Source organism: Nematostella vectensis, chromosome 10 (assembly GCF_932526225.1).
Source record: "Nematostella vectensis chromosome 10, jaNemVect1.1, whole genome shotgun sequence".
Classification (NCBI taxonomy): domain Eukaryota; kingdom Metazoa; phylum Cnidaria; class Anthozoa; order Actiniaria; family Edwardsiidae; genus Nematostella; species Nematostella vectensis.
In genome coordinates this window covers 7,281,069-7,290,675 of record NC_064043.1, presented here as the reverse complement: position 1 = coordinate 7,290,675, position 9,607 = coordinate 7,281,069, and the positions used below count along the sequence as shown (strand labels likewise).

Genomic DNA, 9,607 nt, shown 5'->3' with positions numbered 1-9,607 from the left:
TTTTGCATAACATTTACTTGGTTGCGGACCTGAATTTAATTTCCTTTAAAAATCAACCAGAGAGATGGGAGTTGGGGATCTTACATGGATTTTTATGGTTCTCTTGGTCACCCGCTTTCATACATTGACATCACAGAGTTCCATGAGCCCTTAGCGAAGACTGCTTATGAAATAAATATTTCGTATATTCCGTGCGCAAACAAACTTGAGTGTTGATGTGCCCCTTATAATTCCTTCTACACATTATCAAATATCATCATCATACACCATTTTACCCGGAATTGATGGAATTACAAATGAATGCGACAGTCGCAATGCAGACGCTGTAATAGTTTTTCCGCCGACGTGCGGTACCGATAAGCTAGCCAGGGCGTGGTACACAACAGTGGAGGAAATAGATGCGACACAATTCATCCGCGGGGAGGGGTGGAAAGAATTAACGTGGCTTAAAATTCGTGACAAGACATTCAAGAACATGAGGTAATCCCATGTTCCTCATAACTGTGGGTGTTGTGTGTTTCAGAGTGTAGTTTCATTGCGGGTGCGGTTACGAGTTAAAATAACTAGTAATTGCAGCTAAAGCTAGATGAAGAACCAGTTTATTCAGAACGGAAAACATTGACCTATATCAATTAATTCATATCTTATGCTAACCGCTAGATAAACATCTAGAAAGAGATCAAACGGAGCAGTAAAATGATGACAATTTCCGGAAATTTTAATTTAGATTATTTCCGAATTTATTTCCGCAACCTGGCCGCAGGAAGACGCGCGAGGGCCGCGGGTGGCACGTATGCACGCGACAACAAGGACGCGATGGGGTCATATGCGTAAAAACAAAGCATTCTCCAAACGTCTGAGTGTAAGGTTGAGTATTATGCTATTTCAATAAAGCCTCTATTGAGGATGTGGGGGTTTTGTAAGATCTATGGAAGAACAGTTTCACAGTCTATGTTTGCCACCGCAAGAACGAACCACCGCATTCCCTTTGTCTTCACACTCAATCTTTTGTCATTTAGCCTCATTTATATTGCCGCCGTGATATTGACTTTGTCTTGGTTGTGGCTTGAAAGGTTTCTCTTTCTAAGATGACCTGTTACTCTGGTTCCAGAGCCTCGAACGTCTCTCTATTTAGTGGCCAGCAGGGTAATGACCTCTTCGGTAATGAGGGGTATTGTGAAGAGTATTGTGTTGATTGGCTGACTTTCACACACTCGTAGTATAAATAATACTAAGCACACATCATTAGTAAAAATATAGGTATTTGCACTTCTTTTCCAGAACAATGCTGCAAAATGTAAATAATTTACATAACACAAAAATTAAATAAATAATCATAATAGTATAATGTAATAAATATGCTATCCCCTTAGCGTGGTCTCACCCCCGGAAAAGCTTTTGTAAGTGTTCTCGAATGTTTTTCCGGATGTTTTTCTGCGCTGTAAGCTCGTTAATCTGTTTAAAATCTGTCCTTTTTGCCTCGCCGCCCACATGCTTCGCGTTCCGTGTAATAGACGGCTTATTCTCGCGATGAATTTCTCGCCTGTCGCGACGGCTCAGACTTGGGAACACGTTAAACGCTGATGATATTGATCTCCTGAATTCGCCACATTCTTCTTTGCACTCGATGAATGTCATGCTGCATTCGTAGCACGTGTTAATATTACATTGGGACATGCAAGCATTCCACTCCGCATAACACATACTGCTGCACTCATACGCGGGCGCACTTGACACCAGAGCGAGGCTAGCTACAACCACCACGAGTGAAATGTATTTTTCTTGTATGGACATCTGAAATAAAATGAAAGAGGGTATGATTTTTTTTTTCAAAAACGAAATGCCACAGGCATGCTAAAGCACGTGTTTTACAGTAGGTGCTTTTAAGTGCTTTAAATACTCAAATTGCAGAACAACTAAATCGCGTCAATCTACAAAATAAACAAACAAGGGAAAACTTTTGCCTTACGTAGTAATGTATGATGCTATGTTTTCTCCATTATTGCTTTCATTCTTTGTATTTGGTTGGAGTGAAACAGATTCGATTGTTTTGTGTGTGTGTGTTTTTTTTTTTTAAGAAAAAGGAGATTAATGGATGTGGATGATGGAAACCATAATTAATCTCATCATAATTATCTCCCTTTTTGGAAAATTGATTTGCATCGAATCAGCTCGTGCTACGAGGTCGATATGGCTCAAAAACGTATTAACTAAATTTTGTAACCTCCTACATAAAATATTAATCACGATGAATCACATAAATCAGTTTAAGTAAAAAAAACAATGCGTCTAGTCAATGCGTTTTAGATGTACTAAATAAGATGACAAAAGTGAGGATTTCCCTCAAGGCATCCTTCAATATCAATCGAGGTGACTCACAGCCAATTAGGCAACAGAAAATGAGCTTCCTGATAAAAAATAACATTTACATTACGAAAAAGGTTAATTACCAAGTAATTTCATGGCTTCGTTAGAATTAACACATAGTCTAGGGGTGACAGTGTTATTTTGTCGAAGTTTCGAGATTTAGGTAGCCCGCGCTTAGTTAGGGGTTGAAAGACACGCTTTTCGTGCTTCAAATATGCCCACGGGGGCGTCACACTCGACGATCTTGCTTATTTATATGAAAAAGCAATAACTCAGAGCCTGAGGTTGAAAGGGAGATTTTTACGGCTTTGTTAATTCCATCTAACAACGATGGAGTGCATTTATTCCACTGAGTGCGGGGTTTTGCATTAGGTTGGTCATTAGCGACTGGAGACCACACACCTGGGAAAAATAAATATTCATTTCAAACGGACGACGCTAAGGATTGGCTAGTTATGGCGATTAAATATGTGAATACCTCAGTAAGGAAACATTCTGCAAGGTTTGGACAATAATTAAAGCGTGATGTGTAAGATCTGGACGAGAAACTTTAATGGAGAAGAAAAAAACAGACGTTTGCCTGTGTGATGAAATAACTATTAAGCGATTTGGAAGCAAGGCAACCTATACCAACACCCTTTGAAAAAAAATAATGCTTTGATATTAATCCATCACTTGTAATGCTTTGGATTATTTGAGTTTTATTAGTTCGAAACATTCTACTCTAGTAACAAAATAAAAAGTGTGTTATTTGATATATTTGCTTCAGATTTTTGTGTCACTTAAAGTAAAACTCTAGGGAAAGGCGGGCTCGATCAAGAAAAAGCTTTCGAATTGAAATTCCAAATAGAATCAAAGAATCTAGTTATATTCAACAGTTAGAAAGCATAGGACATCACGTACCTGTATGGCTTGGCAACTTTTTTCTAAAAGGCGTCGTCCTTGTTCTTTAGAAAGTTCGCTAGCAGTTCCTGTGTGTTCACGTTCTAAACTTGACTTGTACTTGCACGCTATATATAGTGAGAAGTCGTATATAGGGAGGCTGATCACTCTGGTTGGTACTTGAGATTGAAGAATTCTACGTCAACTCACTATGCGTGGGAACAAGATCTAGCCGCCGTGTCCGCTGGGGAAGTAACGACAGAAACGGATGTCGCCTCGCAGCCTTGAGACTATTGAACGTATGCGCACCGCAGCTTGAAAAATGCAGCTAGTCCGACTTTTCCCGCCAAATTCAGGGATTCCATTCATAGCTAAATGCATCCTTTAAATTCCATGATTTCTTTATTCCGGGAAATATAACACAGTAATGTATCCTGCTGATTAAAGGAAATTAAATGATGGTTTACTGTTTTCATGAAAAGATATGTTATATTTAAGGTTTCTTGTTTGAGGCGACTTGACGGCGTATATGGTCAACTCTGAGCTTTAGAACATTAATAAGTGTGTACATTTAATAAAAAAAATAACACGGATTAAGGAAAAAACAAAAGCATAAAAATAAAAATAACAATTAAAGGGACTTCAAATGAATGGCAAGACGTATGATGTTTACGTTTATCAATTAAATATATATTTTTGGCGCCTTTAGTCTCTAAGAATCAGCGTGATATGGCTATTACAATGCACTGTAGTTTCAGCTATTGGGGGCTTAGGAGCAAAGAGAAACTTCGGTTATTTGGGGCTCTAGAAGCAGACATCGGTTATTTGGGGCCTCTTTGGACAAATCGAAACGAAAGTTTTCTCTCAGCATGAGTCAAATAGACAATGGCAACTAAGCGAACGTAAAGGCGACACGTTTGAATACAGTGACCACCCGCCAAATCTTATCGCTCTGAAATGCTCACATCAGGTTATCAGTGAGATAGCATTAAGGATACAATAGTACTATGTAATCTATAAAACGTAAGCGTCAAAATGCTAATAAAACAATAAAGAATTGACTTGAGAAGTGCTCAAAAGATGTAATCGCTGGAATAGTGTTGTTCTCTGAGGGTCAGAGACGTGTAGCACGTTGCATTGGCCCATTTGTGTTCCATTTTTTTTTAACCTGAATACTTGGGATATTTCAAATGGATGGTCAACCTGTTGACAAATGCTGGATGCTAGCAAAGAAAGCCATGTGCAAGACACGTCTTACATATTCACTAGAGAGATTATAATATAATGTTAGCATTTCGTGTGCACAGTATGATATTGTTAAAGATATGGCTATGTACAACGTCAATTTTTGCTTGATGAGGTGTACGAAATAAGGGCGGCAACGATAACAAATTAAATACTGCCTTAGATTAATAAAGTGATCAATAAAGATGGAAAATAAGACCGACTGAGGACCAGCCCACAGCACCTCCATAAGATATTACTAGCTTCACTTTTGAACCACACACTTTCGAAAAGAGATCATTAATTACTTCAAGAACATACTATCAAAAGCTATTTTATTTTCAATGACCATATTTTAGAATGGCTGAGGGCAACAAGTAATAGAAGAAGAAAAAAACACAGGACAAAAGTGCTTGTTCAAAGGGTTATTTTTTTATGCCGCTCTCCACTCAAACTATGCCGAGAATTGGTTTTTGTTTTATTCGAAAATAAAGACATTGCATTTCCGAGTTTGTCGTGATTAATACTACTTAAAAATGACAGCAAAGAAAGTGGTGAGTTTGTTGTATAATTGAGATGACTATTTTTCTGTGACAGTCTGATGTTGCTGGAGTCATTCGTGGTCTCATTTGTCTACGAGGCTTGTACAAAATAGTTTTAATTATTTTGTTCATTTGCTTTTGGTCTTTAAATCGTGACTTCCTATTTCCCGCCTGTCTTTGAGGAAGTGGTTAGGAATTTGTTCCACTTAAAAGAAATATATTTAGAAAAAAATAGGAATTGTTTTTCCAACAAAAAACTATTTCAGGCTTGCCTATGACGTAAAAGATTCTTTGGTGAAGTAATAGCGCGAGGGCTGTATAAAGCATTGTCCTGAATTTTCCTGAATGTATGGCTATAATTTCCTGCTTTTTCAAAAAGCACGCATGCTCATATCACCCAGTTTTTCTACCACTGACAGTTCGCATACTCATACTCAACTAAGATGGACAAGTGAGAAAAATTACAGAAATGTATACATATACATGGATTTGCTTCAAAAAATGAATTCAAGTGGAAATCTATTACAGCTCAGAAAAAAACAATTCATTAAAAATATATGTTTTTTTCAAAATTCGGTTTTGAATTTATTAATTAAAATAAATTGAAGTTATTCTCGCACGTCTGCAACCCAGCAAATAACAGCAAATCAGACGTTATAAAAAAACACCAAGATGCTTTGATCCATCGACCTTTAGTTGCTAGATCCTGACTCTTGTTAATTAAATAATTTTTTACTTAAGAATTTCTACTCAAAAAATTTAAACTCAAAGATTCCCACTCATGCCTTTCATCGAGAGAAGCCATACGTCTGGCGTTTATCTCTGCTCTTGACCTTCTCTAACACAAAAAAGCCGGGAAACAGTACATTTTAGTCCCTAGCCTAATTAAACGCCATACAGGCGGTATGCCAGGTGTACACTTAAGAACGTGTTTGAAGCAAGTCTTAAGCATGTATTAAGAGAGCTGATGGGTGATCTTACTAATTTAAAGAAAGATGGCTGGAAGCAGCGTTGTTCGTTGTTTTTTTTGTTTTTGTTTGTTTTTTTTTTTCGTCAATTGTGAAAGGTTTCACATAAAGTAAGGACTAGAGACAACATTAAATTTTAGGCTATATTATTTCTAAAAAGAATATATGTTTTTATTTAAAGATTCGATTTTTGGGGAAAAGCGGATTCAAATTTCGGTGAATGAATTTCAAAGAAAGGAATTCACGGTTACAAATAGCCGCTAATCGTCCAAGGAACCCTATAAACGTTGTCATGGTACCCGACGGCGATCTCCGCTTCCATGATTGGTTACGGAATGCGGAGGATTTAACCAATGGTTGCCTGGAACAGTGTCAAGAGCACGACTATATTTCGACATTAAAAACATAAGTTCTTTCGTATAAAACATTATTCAACGGATAGGGCGGGAGAAAATAGTTTTTAATTAATAGCTTAATTACATTTCCAAAGACATATATGACATACACATGAAAAAGAACAACAGTAAAACAGTAAGAGGAAACCAAAAATCAATAGGTAAAGAAACGAAAACAATGACTTTTAGAATAGACATCTTCAGAGCTGATTTGGTGTAGCTCCAGTCATCAAATCAATTACGATAGCAATTTAAAAAAAATGATTGGGAGAAATAAGAAAAACGTGTAATTACAAGTTGAGCCTTAATCAGACTCGTGTGAGTTCGTTTCTCACAGCAAAATCGATCCCTAGAATGTTCCGAGGTATTTCCCTTCAAGCAAAAGAGAGATGTCATACACACCAGAAGTTTACCGACTTGAGATTTGGCGGAGCCGGCCCTCTTTACAGCGAAAAATCTAGACCTCAACCCCAATTATCCCCTTTCTAGTCCCCTTTCTAAAAGGGAATACTCTGTACATAAGACACAAACACCTTCGAAGTTTCTCTCTTTTTTATGAGAACGTCCAGCCTGGGTGATTTCGCCAAAATTCAAGAACATGCTGATAGCAGCAAAATATTTTTGTCATTAGTGATCGCTCTAAAAATAAAGAATCAAATTGTGCTCATGCTAGCGACTTAAAATATTATTGTTACTGATCATTTGTGAAGTTGTGTTTTTACTCAGCTGGTATGTATGATTTAAGAATATCGATAAGAACGTTTCCAGCCTTAAAATGTTTCAAAAATAAGAACGGCTTAGCCTCAACTGAAAATTAGACGTTCTTATAAAAACAAGAGTGTATTTTCTAAAAGACAAAGTGATACAAACGTGGCTCCAAAAGCTTTCTGTGTGGTCCAGTGTAATTCGGAAAATAATTTTCACTCCAGATGAAAGTCATGCCATCAACTGCCAGGAGGCAATCTTTATTATTGGAATAACAAGTTGTTGTTGTGGCAGTCGCATGACGCAGAGATCATATGCCGGAGACATTCCATGATCGAAAACATGCCGGCATTTTTGTGGTTTGTCTAATTTAATCTGCTTTACACGGCGCATGCGATCATGAGTATGAGCATTCTTCAGTGAAAAAAAAGGGTCTTCGCATTTTCGAAGAAGAAAAGATTTGAGCTCGCTCAGCCATTGCTGTTTGAAGTTTGAAGCATCGTAAAGAAGACAGTCGAGTTGTTCATTACCAAAACCCAGGATCTGACTTGTGCTTGGTTTCCTTTGAATTTTGAACTCATCTTTATATTTCGCCAAATAAACTTACACATACATAAATTGATTGATAGTGATTCTTAGTGGATTTAATTTGCAATCCATATACAATCAAATCTTATAACATTCTCATTCCGTACCCCCCCCCCCCCCCAAAAAAAAAAAAAAAAAAAAACATGCATGTAGACGAAGTAGCTTACATATCTTCTAAATACAATTTACCGGACCCAGCGGGTAAGCATCATGAAATGGCCTTAAAAAAGGCTGAAGTACTAAGGGATAAAAAATGCGGGTAAATACCAGAATGTATATCAATAAAGGATCCCAAAAGGTGACTCATGGGAAATTCAGGCGACTCAATGGACGTTTATTCATTAGTAAGAAAGAGCACTCAAGACAATCCGATAGCATCTGGGACGGCGTCAGGGCGTGATTTAAAGCCTTTCTGTTCAAGTAGGGGAGGATCAGCCTACTTAATAGAGGCTAATGATAATGATATGATACCGCAGATAAGTGGATTTTAACAAAACGAGCCTGCAGAACACGTGGTCAGCCGGAGCCCGGTACCATCAACGCTCGCCGTATAATTAACCCGCTAAAATGGAGAGATCACTATTGCAGACAGCTCGCTATTAGAGACAAAGTTATGGTCACCCCGCTAAAATGGGGAAGATCGCTATTGCAGACAGCTCGCTATTAGAGACAAAGTTATGGTCACCCCGCTAAAATGGAGAGATCGCTATTGCAGACAGCTCGCTATTGAAGACAAAGTTATGGTTACCCCGCTAAAATGGAGAGATCGCTATTGCAGACAGCTCGCTATTAGAGACAAAGTTATGGTCACCCCGCTAAAATGGAGAGATCGCTATTGCAGACAGCTCGCTAGACAAAGACATGCCTTGCGTTACTGAAATAAGGTCGTCTTACACTTTACGACACCTCGTTATTGCAGCCAGAAAAAAAATCGCGGTGTTGCTGAATTATAGTCCAACTCACACCTTACGGACATCACTCTATGATGAAAATAAATACACAAGATCGTGCCAATCATATTTCAACCATGAAGTCATGATTATTTCATATGATTTAGGCGTCATTTTTAACGATGTCCAAAAAAATGGATACAAAGTTACGTGTCAAAAAATGGTCAACGGTTTGACTTTGTTACGGCGCAATGCGTTTTTTATCCGTAAATCAGTCGCTTTTTGTATACTGAGACCTTAACTAAAATGGACAGATAAATCATTGAGTATTTTGTGATTTCTGACTATAACAACGACTCACCTGACTTATTCGAAGTCTTCTGCGCCTTATTGTTTAACATCTAGATGAATCTCTTTCCTTTGCCCCTTGTCGATCACTCGCTACAGCTGAAGGCAGGTGTTGTTATTCTACTGTAGAAAAACTAGAAAACAGTATCAAATACTTAGATGGCCTAGAGTGCAAGATTTTTGGAGACTGAGGCTAAGTTCAAACGTCGTATATACCATGAGCCGTATTTAATGCAAATGCATGCAAATGAATCGAGTCGATCGTTTCATCTTTGAATACGGCTCATGGATAAAACGACGTTTGAACTTAGCCTGAGTTTGTTCATAAGCACAGCTCAGAGATTCAACAAGTTGTGAAAAAGTATCCATGTACACGTCACATAATGTTAGTTAATAAACATACAAAAATGCACATCTAAGACACTCTATCATCAAGGCCCCAAGTAGCCTTCCCTCCGAAAAGCATAAAACAAAAGGCAGTTCCAAGTTGCCTTCCCTCAGAACAAAATAAAGACAAAGGCAGTTTCAAGTGGCCTTCCCTCCGAACAGAATAAAACAAAAGGCAGTTAAAGTCTTTTTCGTTATATGATGCGAAAAGACATGTCACGCAAAGTCGTCCATTCCCTCATCAAGACCTCAAAGTATTTGATAGTGCCAACTCGCTACTACAATGCAAAGTATATTTTTGTCACCTGCAC

The 9,607-nt window shown here is 37.9% G+C and overlaps 1 long non-coding RNA gene across 2 annotated transcripts; it reads right to left on the bottom strand.

The window, feature by feature from the left end:
* LOC116604590 lies at positions 1–9,117 on the bottom strand. 2 transcript variants are annotated; one of them, XR_004291129.2, is made up of 3 exons: positions 8,923–9,117; positions 3,271–3,686; positions 1–1,794 (listed from the first exon to the last, which is right to left on the bottom strand). It is a non-coding gene; the product is annotated as an uncharacterized LOC116604590 (long non-coding RNA). The 2 variants fall into 2 exon arrangements; XR_004291130.2 differs by having other exon boundaries at positions 3,271–3,683; positions 8,923–9,115.
* Positions 9,118–9,607: the final 490 nt, after the last annotated feature.